This window comes from Pinus tabuliformis, chromosome X, assembly GCF_031772625.1.
Source record: "Pinus tabuliformis cultivar Carrire ecotype Pingquan chromosome X, CPIR1, whole genome shotgun sequence".
Classification (NCBI taxonomy): Eukaryota; Viridiplantae; Streptophyta; class Pinopsida; order Pinales; family Pinaceae; genus Pinus; species Pinus tabuliformis.
The window spans coordinates 810484841-810499361 of NC_142308.1; positions in this window are offsets into that span (position 1 = coordinate 810484841).

The following is a 14521-nucleotide window of genomic DNA, read 5'->3' on the forward strand; positions in this document are numbered from 1 at the left end:
TTTCCTTTTCCAATTACCTTAGTCATTAATAACCAGATGAACACCCACACTAGTATATCTTGCCAACATTAAGCTTGGAATAAGTATCCCATCAACCATGGTTATTATTTTTCCTTTATTAACTTTTATTACATGAAATTTTCACCATGGTTGTTACTGAACCCTCCCCCTTGGGGAACACCATCTTTTGTGTTCAACAACAGATATAACCACAAAATTGCTATAAGAAAAATATACTACCGATGGAGCTTTATAACTTAGCTCGATGCAGTATTTACAATGATCAACCTGCTAAGAAGAAAACCAACATGAAAACATAAAAACATAACATCATAATGACATGACACCGGTACCACTTATTGGAGTTTTATAACATAGCTCATGGTAGTATTTACATCCATATACATATGTACATATACCAAAACATCACCAAACATATATGAAAGCATATACCAAGACATATACCAAAACAACATACCAAAACACCATGCCAAAATTGATTTTCCTCACCTGGAAAAAATGGAATGATACATAGCTTGCATATGATCTGCCATCTCCCATGTAGCTTCATTGGGCCCAAAGTGCTTCCATTGCACCTTAACTTCCTTGATTGCTCAGTTTCGGAGCATGAACACATTTTTCTGCAATATACACTAAGGCTTTGGCTGGAATTCTCCATCTGGTTTCACCTACAATACAAACTAGTCAATCACATGATCGACATCTTTAACACACTTCTTAAGCAATGGCACATGGAAAAAATCATGTACTTTCACTGTCAGAGGAAGTGCAAGTACTTTTTGAGATAAAGCCCATTACGTGGATTGTCTAAGGGATTGCCCTCATAGTCAATAAGTTCATAGGACCCTTTCTGTTACACACGTTTAACAATGTAGGGCCCATTCCACATGGGTTCAAACTTGCATGCCCCCAGCTTATCATTATCCTGATCATACAGAAGAACCAAAACAGCCTCAGAAAAAGCTTGATGGGAGACAGACTGATCAAAATGGGACTTGACCCGCGTTTTTTGTGCTTTGATGACCAAATTAGCAAGACGGTGAGTCTCATCCAGTCATTCTAAATACAAGAGGTGCTCTTCCTGAGGTGAGGTCTCGGGGAGAAGTTTGACAAGTCAGCTTGATGAATGGAATTTCGCAATCAATCAGTACAGTTGCTTCCAGACCGTAGACTAGTTGGAACAATGTGAATCCTGTTGCGTCATTGGTCGAGGTTAGGTAAGCCCATAGCTTGTATGGCAGCCAAAGCCAACTTCTCGACATGAGCATAACCTGTCTCAGTGTCAAGGAGGTTGCGACTAAGGTAGTAAATAACATGTTCATTGCCTTCGTCATCATCCTATACCAACACCATAGCGATCGTACTAGATGCTGCAACTAGATAAAGGAAGTAATCTTGATGATAGTTCGGGGGGTGCAAAAAAGTAGCATTGATGAGGACAACTTTTCAGTCATTGAAAGACTTTTGGGCAGCCTCATCCCAAACAAATGGGGTTCCTTGCTTGAGTAGTTGAGTGAACCCTGAAGCTAGCTCAGCATAGTTTGGTACGAAGTGATAGAGGAAATTTTATTTTCCCTACAGGCTCTGCATTTGATGCAAGGAAGATGGCGGGGGGTAATTTAACTATGGCCTCAACTTTAAGAGGATCAAGGCGAATTCCTTCTTTCAAAATGATAAAGCTGAGGAGTCTTCTAGATTCGACACAGAAGACACATTAATGCATATTCAACCAAATGTTATAGTGTCGATAGTTAAGAAAAAAATTTCGGAGATGATCAGGATGATCATGGCATTTACGAGAATGAGCAGGGTGATCATCCAAGTAAGGTTGAATGATGTTTCAAATTTCATGTAACGCATAAGACATCACTCTCTGAAATGTGGCCCCGTCACTCTTAAGGACAAAAGGGAGCTTTTTATACGCGAAGGTCCCCCATAGAAAGATAAAGATTGTCTTATCTTGATCAATCGATGCAATTTTTATCTGGTTGTAACCAGAAAAACTGTGGTGCAGGTAAATTCTTAGTGTCGACACAAACAATTCTTGTATCTCAAGAGAGCGGGTCTAGCCACAAACAAACAATATATGGAAAATCTCCTTAAGCTAGAATCAAATAAGAGGGCCTACATCTTAGAACACTATTCCACTTGGTGATGATCTTGCATCCTTACTGCAACTATCTTTCGCTTCCTTCGAATACCTGAAACAAGAAAATAAACAACAAAAGTGATAGCATACAAATTGTGTTAACCTACTTAATAGGTCAAGGAACATTAAGCCATAAAGATGTAAGGTAACACTTCATGTAGGAAATCAATCAATAGTTATATTCATATAAATTTAGAAAGAGATTACAATCAATGCCTTGATGTTACTAGTCTCCTCTGACGTATCTAGGTTCCCACACTTTTGCTAGCATCTCATGAATAGCCCCAACAATGGAAGTTTTAAGGTATCTTCCCTTTAGTCTCAAACCAAACCAAACACACTATTCTCCCTCAAACATACACTAGAAAGCTACAAGTTGTAGATGTCTTGTTGATCATTCAAACTCACTCCAAAACTAGTTTAGCTTAGGCAAAGAGAGGTTTATATAGCTTTGACGGAGGGGAGATAGTTCCTCTCATCATCGGAGAAGGTATTATCTCTTGCTTTTGTTACATACTAATAGGGGAAAGGAGCCCAAACTGACTTCCTCAGCTCCATCCAACCCAACCATCTACCAGACTTATGTTACGAAGCTTATAGAACTGGAAGCTTCGACTCCATATTTAAAAAACTTTCCAAAAGAGGATCCACATGACTAGAAAAGGGCTCAGTCGCTCCGTAATACGCTAGTGTTAGTTTTAAACCCTGCAAATTGGCACGAGGCAGAAACTGGTCAGTAGCGTCGGTCTTGTAAACAAGGGTAAAAGGAAGATTCTTGGGAAATGATGCAAAGGGGAATTATTTTGCTCATGAAGAATGACATACTGGGAGTTTCTTCATGATGGGAAAGCATTTAGGGCTCACTGTATAGGTCCTATAGGATCGTGGACAGGGAGTACATGGACAATGTAAAAATGTTGTGTAATAGATGCCCCCTAAAGCATGAATGGAAAACTAGAGTGAGGGGTGAAATGATTTACAAGTAGATGCGAGGAACCAGAGTCTGTCATCGGAAAACCTGCAAGCAAGCATAGATACATATACATCATTGAAAGCTCTGACAAATTATACATGAATTGTGGTATGGATGTAGCCACCTAGAGAATGATTATGTAAATGGATCCAAGGCATGGGTGCAACCATCTAATCGAAAGGATCATAAAGAAACCAAGGTATGGTCGCAGCCATCCAATAATGAGAAGGATCACATGTAAAAACTCATGGTATGGTTGAAACCATCCATATGAAAGAGACATGTATATTAACATGGTCATGTAAATTTTCTGGAGATTATCAGGATGATCATGGAGTTTATGAGAATGAGCGGGGAGATCTTCCAAGTAAGTTTGAACGATGTTTCGAATGTCGTGGAACACATAAGACATCGATCTCTGAAATGTGGCCCCAACATTCTTAATGAAAAAAGGGATATTTTTATATGCGAAGGTCCCCCACAAAGAGATAAAGGTTGTCTTATATTGATCAATTGGCACAATGTTTATCTAGTTGTAACCAAAAAAACCATCCATAAAGGAAAAGGAAGCACTCCAAGCACATTCATCAATGACTTGGTCAATGAAGGGAGTGGGGTAGTTATCCTTAGGACAGACACGATTGAGATCATGGTAATCGACGCAAACACAAATAGTTCCTTGTTTCTTTATCACTGGTACAATATTCAACACCCAATCTATAAGAGGGATTGTATAAATAAATCAAGCTTTCAGAAGATTTTCAACTTCACCCTTGATGGCGCCCGCTTTTCTAGGGTGCACTAGATGAAGCCGTTGGTGAACAGGCTTTGCATGAGGGTAAGTTGGAATCTCGTGCATGACTATACTTGGGTCAATGGCGGGAATTTTTTCATATGACCATGAAAAAGCATCTCTGAACTCTTGGAACAGACGAGTATAGAGCTTGATCCCTTCTGGAGAACAAGTTACCCCGATATGGGCATTTTCAATGAAACCAAGCTTAACAAAAATATCAATTGTTATCATTTGGGTAATGTTACCCATGTTCCTTTCCGACCAAACTTCATGAGTCATGATCGACGTCTGAAGTGGTAGGGTCGGGAACTGAAAAGAGAACTTCTCGAGATAAGTAGACATGACTGCCAGGCTAGGTAAGAATGTGGAATGTGTTAGAGCCTAGATTTTCCTCAGGCTGAAAAGACAAGGTTCTAGGTCCACATCAAACCACACTCAGCCTCGTAGCTAGCCCTATGAGGATAGGAGAGGGCTCTCTCCGGGTCAATCTCAGCGAAAGATAATTGATGGGGCTTGAGATGACTAATTTAACAACTGATCTTAGGCTACCTAGCATAACTTCAGGCTCCGTCTGTAGCTTATAAAACAAATTACATCAACAAGCAAACCATTTTCTCCCCAGTATGGTCGCCACTATGTTAGAGCCTAGATTTACCTCAGGCTAAAAAGGTAAGATTCTAGGTCCACATAAAACCACGCTCAGCCTCATAGCTAGCCCTACGAGGACAGGAGAGGGCTCTCTCTGGGTCAATCTCAACAAAAGATAATCAGATGAATGCTCAGATGCCATGACTGCTGTTATTCAAACTACCTTGGAGAAATAGATGTTGGTGTATGAAAACTGTGTTGAACTGCTCTTTTAGTGATGTGCCTAAATTCTGCCACCAAGGGGAAAACAAATGAAACAGGGACTGTTAGGAAGGGGAAATAATAGTAAGGGATTAGGAACTATTGGGATAGATTTGTTAGGGAAATATGGGTGAGGGTTTGGGATTTATGTGTGGGAATAGGGTTTAGGGTTTCACATTTAAAAGTTTGGGAAAGGGAATTTGGGATAGGGGTCTAGTAATTTTAGGGGATAGGGAACAATGAAATCAGGGGAAAAATTGGAGTCAAGGAGAAAAGAAAATGATGGAAAAGATTAAGCTTGGTGGCAAACAATTTTTGAAACCCTAAATAGCACTTTTCATACGAAGATTTTGACATGGTAGGGTTTGAGTTTTTGTTTTGGAATTCACCACATCAAACATAATATACACCATAAAATTGGATGGATGAACAGCGAAGGAGGAGCTCAACCTACTTGAAATCAAGAGAAATTTGCATGTTTTGGGCGTTTGGAGGCCGTTCTAGAATTTTTCGGGCCAGTCAGCTGAGTGCGCTGCACAGCTTGCCTAACACATCGCGTTGTCCCAGTGCACCGTGCCCGTGTTAATTTACACTGAGTGATCGTGCCCAATGCACCGCGCCTCCCCAGTGCGCCGCTCCACCTGCTCTATGCGCCGCGCCGACTTTGAACGCAGCTTTGGCTTGGAACTTTGCAAGTTTGCCCTCTCAACACAAGACTTCAACCCTCTTTGACCTCTTAGATGCAAATGAATGTTTTAAAACCATGAGAATATCTTATAGTGATGGATTTGATTTTTTCTTCTCACAAACCCACTTTGTAATGTTTTGACTTGGCACTTTTTTCACAATTAATAGAACTCTGTCTTTTGTTTCCCATTTGATTTTTTGGCTTGAGTGATGAATCTTTTGTCAATTTTTTGCAAGGATAGTGGCATGTCTTGACAAAGGAAGACCAGGGCTATGCCTGGAGAATTCAACAGCTGAATTTTTTTTTTAAATTACATGACAATTTATTACAAAGCAAAATGACGAATTTTCTTCAAACAGAATTTTGAAGAAAAGTCATAGTCGAGCATATGATGATGAAAATATTGAAAATGAACACTTAATAAGGACCTCCCTCATGGGTCTGCTGGCATTGTTGGACATTATTGAAGACAAAACTAACTAACCCTAGACCTAGTGACTGAAATGACTCTTGCTGATCAATAGACTAAAACAGGACTATAAGTGATTTTAAAACTTGATTTTGATGAACAAACCTGAGCCAGCAATGATAAGGCATGAGGGGTAATGAATGACAAGACCCTTCCATCAGATTATGGCATGCCCCTAGTGGAATGCAGATGATCAAGCTGAATGAGACACCTAAAAATGAAATGCAATAAGAGAAATGATTCTCTGACGAAGGGATGAGCAGACCGACTCTGACAGAATGATCATGAGTGTTGTCCAAGGTACTTCTTCTAGAGAAATTACTTCCATTATACTCTCGTCAAAAAGAAAAGTCTCGGCTAAGGGATTAGGAGGTTCCAAAGAACCAAGCCACGGGGATTAAGAATATGCATCAAGAGATGTTCTTGAAACAGGTTGATAGGAGGATACTGAAGGTGAAGCTGAAACAATTTCCACATAATTAAATTCGGCAGGACTTAATGGCATAACCTCACCCCATGGATCAACAATATCCAGTGAGGGAATGACCCAAGGATCAGACTTGACCTAAATCATGTTGATAGATGCAACATGAGGAGGTGGGAGCAGAAAAATATCTGTCAAGGAAGGATATTTAAAGAGTCCTACTCCCACACTCTCATAAGGAGCACTGGTGTGCTTTACATACATAACATTGCCATCTGAGGAGGAAGAGGCAAAGAAGGACAGTTGGTTGGCTGTGACTATCTTCCATTGATGGAGAAAACAAATCACATGGAAAAGGGAGGAGTCTATAGCTTGCATGGCATGGGTCCAACTCCATCCGAGTAGAAGACTGTAGTTAATATTAGCATCAACTATCTCTACTTCGACGTTTACTGTCTTTCCTTCCAAAGTAATGGCAAGGTTGGGAAGGACACCAAATGGTCATGAATCACATCTGTCAAAATCTTCCAAAGTCTTGGGGGACTGGTTCAGAGTAGGAGAACCAATTGCCTTACAACAAGCGGCAGACATGATGTAGGTAGAAGCACCTTCATTGATGATGGTCCTATGAATGGTTTTCTCATTTATGATCACCTGAATGAGAAGGGAAATCTGATGAGGTAAATGCGGAACATGGTTTTCTAGGTCAAAACAAATGAAATTAGAGTTAGTTGGATCAATACCCCCAATAGTCGAAAATAATTATTTCCTATGAGAAGGACAGCTTTGAAGGATGCCGAGAGTAGATATATTTGTTGGCACTTGAGCCAAATCTTCAACAATGTTATAATGTTGAGCAATTCGAGCATTTGGATTGTACGAGGACTTTTTTATAACACCTCAAGAAGGCAGTTGAATGGAAGAATCGAGATTAGATTGCTCTATATGCAGAATACTAGAACTGGATGAGGTAGAAGAAGAAGGGGTACCTTCTTTATCTTTCTCTGTCGTCGGGGTAGGAGTTTGATAATCTTTTGACCTGGTAGCCACATTAATTGGTGTATTCATCATAAACACTTGTGAACCTGTGGAAGCTAATGATTGAAGTTGGTCTACCATTTAGGTTTTCTGGGACGAAAAGGGCTCTTTTAGGACAGCTGGGGTCCCTATGAGAAAACGAATAACTTCATATCATCTAGGACAATCCTTAGTATAGTGATCCTCCTCGCAGATGAGGCATAGATATTTGGGCTTCTGTTGGGAAGCATCACCAGAAGATGACTCAGGAGGGCCCTATTTCAGTGGATGGATTTACCCTTGCCTTTGAATTTCTTCTTACCTTTAGAGGATTTTTCCACTATGGTAGACTGGACAATGTGAACCTTTGAGGTTTTACCATAGCTTGATGAATTGTGAGAGGAGTCTTTGGAAGTAGTGTTGGAGACCGACTTTTGTTTGGAAGAATATTTTGCAGGGATCTGAGTCACTGAACCAATAACTCCATCAATAGGAGGTGTATCTAGAGACTTATATGTTGTTATATTAGATGATGGTCTAGGCGCATTGGGTAACACATCATGTAACGTGCCAGATTGTGAATAGACGAGGTCTAGATACTAGGTGCATGCGATGGCTTGTTCCTCAGTGATGCATCCACCCATAGAAATGTCCTCAACAATTTTTTTGACAAATGATTTAGTGAACCACTCAGTCAACAACTGATCAACAATATCAAACTTAATCAGGTGACACCTACATCTCCATTCATGGATGTGATCAGAGATGTGGGTTGCAGTGTCTTGCTTGAACGACGTTAGCAGATGGGTGCCAGTTTCATAGCAAACCGAAAACTGGAAATGTGTGAGAAAAGCCATGGCAAGAGTGTTAAAGTCATGAAAGGTATTTTGAGGTAGCTCTATATACCACTTGGCTACAACACCTGTAAGAGTTCGTTGGAAAAGCTGAAGACGAATGGAATCATCAACGTAGGAATTCGAGGAGCACCACAGGTGATATGTCATCACGTGGGCTTGTGTATCCTCTTTTGCTTTTCCTTCAAACTTTAGACAGTCGCTCGAGATCTTGGATGGAACTGGAGGCTAGTATGGCAAATGAAGAATCAAGTCATTCGTGAGTCTAGACACATATGGAAATTCAAGTGTAGCCAAGAATATCCATTGGGTATTGAAAGGCATTTGAGGTTGATAAGGGGACCCAACTGGTAGATTGCATCCCTAATTGTAAGGATTTTGTCCCCACAGTGGATGATTTTGTCCATATGGCATTTTATTTTTTCCCCACTGTGAGTTACCTTGCACGTAGGGAGGATTCTGACCTTGAAAGCCTTGAAACTGTCTGGCGAGAGGCTGTTGATAAGCAACATACAGGTTAAAAGGCTATTGAGCCCACTGGCCTTGGACATATGGATTTTTCACCTAATGTACTTGAGTGCAAGGGTTTTGGACCTGCTACCCTTGGACAAAAGGGTTTTGGACCTGCTGCTCTTGGACGTAAGGATTTTTCACTTGCTGCCCTTAGACATAAGGATTTTTTTCCTATTGTTGTAGGACTTGACCCTGAGCTTGACCTTGCAAAGGTTGACCCTATTGATATGAGTAGGAGAGTTTTTGTTGCCCGGGTTAACCTTGTTGCTGCAAGGGTTGACCTTACGGTTGTAAAGGTTGTCCTTGCAACTGCATAGGTTGACCTTGTGAAGGCATAGGCTGGGAGGATTGCGGTACATACTGCACTTCCGGCTACATGATTTGCTGCAATGGCTGTGAGGGTTGCCCCTGTGGTTGTTGCAGTTGTCCTTGCTATGGCATCATCTGTCCTTTCTATTGCATGGATGGCCCTTATTGCATCAAAAGTTATCCTTGCTGCTACAGAAGTTGTCCTTGCTGCTACAGAAGTTGTCCTTACTACTGCAAGGGTACTTGAACATTTCATAGAATGACCCCCTAAAAGTACCTGAACTGTATCTAGCCATATCCACCAGGTGCGACGGATGGACCATGCTAGACATAAGGTCCAGGCTGAGGGACGTATGGTGGATTAACCATGACTTGTGAACCATATGGAACATAAGGAGGTTGGTACTAAACCTGAGCCATATTAGGCTACTGGTACTGGATGTTACTTGACCTAGACGAACCAACAAGGTTCAACTATTGGTATTGGACATTACTCAATCCAACAAGACTAATAGGGTTTAGAATGGCACCTGAAGAGGGTTGGTTCATTCCAACCATATGAGATTGTGATCCACTCACTTTGTTTGTACCCGACATCATAGAAACATTCAGACTTTCCCCCCAGGCAGTGGCACATCCTGTCCATTTACTGGAGGGATCGAAGAACTGAAAGAGACATGACTTGAGACCGTCGGTTGAATCGAATGGGTTACTTGGATCGATGAAACAAGAGGATTCGAAATGGTGGGTTGCACTGAAACTGAAGTAACTACAGAATGCACCATCATTTGGGAGGTCAGGTTTTGTATGAATGGACTTGAGGTAGGCATAGCGCCAGATGCCCAAATAGGGTTATGATATAGCGATGAGGCAGTAGGCATACCTGAAACCAAGTGAGCTGAAGTCATGTAATTACGCGGTAACTTAGGATGAAAACTAGTTGAAAAGCTTCCCGTGTAAGGAAAACCTTTAGGAGGGAAATGGTATTTTTGTTCCTCGACTATGCTTGTAGTGGAAACCTCCAAGTGACCTAGAGAGGAGACTGAGATTACACCTTCTGATTCCATGGGTGAAAACAGACGACAACAAACTATTGAAGATGTTCGAGGGGATAATTCCAAAGGAATACCCAGCTGATCATACGGATTGTACGGATGTTGCGCTTATATCACAACACGATCAAACAAAGGATTCAGAGAATAAACAACTAGTTTAAACTAACCTTTAGAAGATGATAGACTCTTGGGAGTCTGGATAGGATTATCCGGAGATTCCAAGCTAGTGTCAAAAAGTGACCCAATATCTTAGGGAGGGGAGGACGAGACGAAAAAGGTTGTATGCTCAGAACAATTCCAAGTTCAACACCTTGGTCCTCAAGTGACTGCGGCAATTCAGGAAAAGGCTCCTCACATGATCTTTCAGATAGAGGAGAGGAAGAGGAACTAGGCAAACCTTATAGTTCAACCACAATGATTTTGTCTCAATTAACCAGAAGAGAGAGATCGATTCCAAGGCATTAAAATGTATTTAAAGGTGTACTCACGATGTGGTCTAGCAAAATACTAATAGGAATGTTACATGATCATGAGCAACATTTTTCTAAGATGCAAAAAAAAATTGGTGCTCTTTCATGTTTTAAGAGTCAAGAAAGAAGAAAAGGTGACTCTATCACTTTCGGTTTGAAATGAGCTTGAAAGGACAAGCGCTCGAGTGATCTTTTATATTTAGGGAGTGTTATAGATATATTTGGTCACTGCAACCCCAAACAAATATGTCCATAAACTAAGGGCTCCTTAAGTCCCTAAAAGTGTTGTTTCACACCCTAAAGGATCATGGTCAGCTGATTACATCATTTCCCAGAAGTTCCACCTAAAAAACTACTCAGAACTGACCAAAATTGGACCATACAGACTGTTCCATGGGCAAGGTGCAATGCATACTGACTACCTAACTAGCTAGGTGTGATGCATAATCAAATGGCCTTCTGTGGGGTGCGATGAGCGAGAATAGACAAATGGTAGAGATAGTTTGCAAGGTGGATGATCATGGAATCTTCCAGAAACTTCTCCTGTGACACTTTCCTCTCTGAATTCGCCTAGGGATGAGTAAGAGATCATGAAATCTCTAAGTGGAACCAAGAACTATCAGTGGAATGACACTAATCAAAAACCCAAAGCTGACTCACACCCTTGCAAGACATCTATAAATGGATCCCTCATCTAAGAGATCTGAAGGCTGGAATTTTTTAATTTGTAAGGAAGATGATGCTGGATAACTTCTCATCATCAGAAGTTAATAGGAGGGTAAGCAAGATGTGAATAGGAGGGTAAGTGATAACTTCTCCTCTATGTGTTGTTAGTTTGTTGGTGAGAAGAGACATTGCATTGTTGGGTGATTTGCTTGTTCATGAGGTGAAGAGGGCTTCTACAATTGGGAGGATGATGCTGGATCAGACAATTGGGTAGTAATCATCTCTTACATTACTATTAATAAAGTTCTTTGAGTTTTCCTGCATATGATCTTGTATTTGTGAATCTTATTGTTTATGAATGCAATTGTATGGTCAATGTGTTTCTGATTCCGCATTGTTTATGATGTTTTAGATAGAGATACTTTGATAGTTTGTTGTTACTTTGACTCTACAGGTACTCTTTGAATTGGGACAAGTAGGAGAGGATTGGAAAATTCTATCAAGGAAAGGAGAAATCAAGCTAGGATGAAAGTGAAAGATCCAGGTTGGTCTTCTTTTCTTCTCTTCCATCTATCACACTTAAAGGAACTCTTGAAAAGCTTTCATTGTTTGTTTCTAAGATAGCTACCCATCTTAGTGGGATTAGCAGTTCGAATCGACACTAGTTTTCCCTGCGACAAAGTGGCGACTCCGTTGGGGAACGAATAGTTTGTTTTGTTTGTTTATTGTTTACTTTATAAACTACAAACGGAGCCTGAAGTTAGCTATCTAGCCTTGGAAACGCCTTTGCTATGAAATTGTGAAGTAGATAAACGCTGCTTCAGTCAATCTCCGGGTTGGTTTATGAACTGAACATCTAACTTACAAAGCATCCTAAGTGCCCTTGTGGTAGCTCAGAACCTCATCATATCCTACCCTTATGCTTTGTGTTTACTGTCCATCATTACTCAACCTAAATCACTGAACTTAGCTGCAATTTTTGAGCAAAAACCAAGCTCAGTTTCGCTCCCTGGCCCATCGCATTGTCTAGAATTGAGCAACCTGGATGCATCACACCTCCTGTGTGTTGCAAGAGAGATGCATCCCTATTTCCCTGTGTTGCAAGTGTGATGATTGAGTGAACTATTTTTCTTCTCTAAAATTTGGTTTTCCCTCTTTTTCAGCTTTATTCAGTAGTTTTGTTGTTCATGATCAGTACCTTCTTGCTGAAACCATCTTCCTTCACATTATTTCAGCCTCCATCAGTTAGGAATTGTAAATTTTTTTGTGTATTTTTCAATCATTTACAATCTCCCTTTGTCGAAAGTAGCCTAATTGAACTGTCGTTTTTTATGTAAGTGTCGTAATTGTCATTTTAAATCAAAAGAAGAGTGTCGTAAAGTCTTCCTCTTCTAGATAGTTGATTGTACTTTTTTCATTGTACTTGATTTTGAAATTATTAGTATTTCAAGTGTCGAAAACAGTTTTAAATCAAAATCGGAAAGTGTTGTCTTATTCTTCCTTTCGTTTTGAAAAGAAAAATTGTTAGTATTGTCACTTTGAAAGAAACTAGTTCAGATATGTACTTAGCTTTCTTTTTTTCATTCACACATCAAGAAAGCAGAAAAAAATACATGCATCTGCATCTGCATTTTGACTGCTTGCGAAATTTGATTTAGGAAAGTGCATTTAGTGTGTGCTCTATGCTCTCTGCTGAAAGAAAACCATCATCTTCTTTCCTTTGTAGCTAGGATTTTCATTGCTAAAAGAACATAAATGACTGTTTATCATTTTAGATTGCATATTTAGTAATTTCACATCTACAACATGCGGTGAACCTTGAAAGACAAACTTCTAAGCAAGATCAACTCTAAAATAAACCTCAATGAACATAAAAACGCTTTGGAATCTAACGCAACACATCTAAAAGTCTAGGCTAGGGACGTGTTCTGGCATTGTAAAACCTGGTAACTATCGTTTTCATTGAAGGTTGGGTGATTCCTCCCCTTTGATACGAAAAGTGCTAGTACGGACTTGTGCTCCCCGTTCCATCGAGTATATATTGGGAGACCACAAGAGGTTGATATCCTTTATCCTTAGGAAGCCGTGTCTGCCGCCCTATTGATCGTAATGCACTGAACAAACATTCGAGAAGATTGATTGTCATACATAAGTCCTTGGTAATTTCTCTATCATTTATCACCAAGGTGTAATTTGCATTTTTACGATCGATTTGGTAAACCCTCTGTTTAGACTTCCAGAGTAGTCACTTTTGTTAACTTTTGACTCCTTAAAAGAAAAGGTCCATCTCAGCACTTGTCACTTCAGGCTCATTAAAAATGGAAGGTGACTAGAGTCACCTTTAGCATTTTATCGACTCTTAAAAATTGAAAAAGAAAGTTGCGTCCAAGTGTCTTAAAATTTATTTTAAATGGAATAACATCCTTGTTCTTATGTTGATCTGAGGTTGCGATAATGGAGTCTACCAATCAAGGAATCCCCCTTGGAGGGAATCCTAGTCCTTTCTTCTCTTGGGGAGATATTGGTTCTCCATATATGGCTACATTGTCCCTTCCAAGAAGCACAATCGGCCTACCAGTATGGTTTTTCTCGACCTTTGTCGTTCAAAACACTTCAATTCCTCAACAATCTAATCAGCAACTAGATGATACTGAAGTTACCCCTTCGCCTTCTACTTCGTTTGTTTCTCCTTCCCCTTCTTCCTCTTCACTTGGTGAAACTAGTGACACTAAAGACGAAGTAGCTGAGAAGAAAAAGAAAGGGAAGGAGAAGAAGAAGAAGCTAGCTAAACAAGGGAGCACCAATGCATCGTCTAGCAAAAATAAATACACTAAATTTTCCAAACCAAAAACTCCATGCGTAATTTGCAAGGAGAACCATTACCATCGAGATTTCCCTTGCATCCTGTGGATCTTGAGGGAATGGTCTCCCTGGTTGCACCATTCGGTGTCAGCAACCCCTGAAAGTCAATTTGACAACACACCATCAACTAGTGAGAACGAAGTCAATATACAAAAAGGAAAAGTTAGAGTTCCATGTAGGTTATGTGAAGGTGATCATACTCTTCACCGTTTTCCTTTTCTGGATGAAGCCAAAAGCATTTTGGATAACCTTCCTGCTTCACCGCAGTGACTTCCACCTGGATACAAGAATCTCTTGCCAAGTCCTTCGCTAGTTGAAAACCTGATTGACATAACTCAATTGTCGATTGAATCACCTATCACTGAAAGTGAACCTTCTGAGTCCATACTGGATCAAATTCAACTGG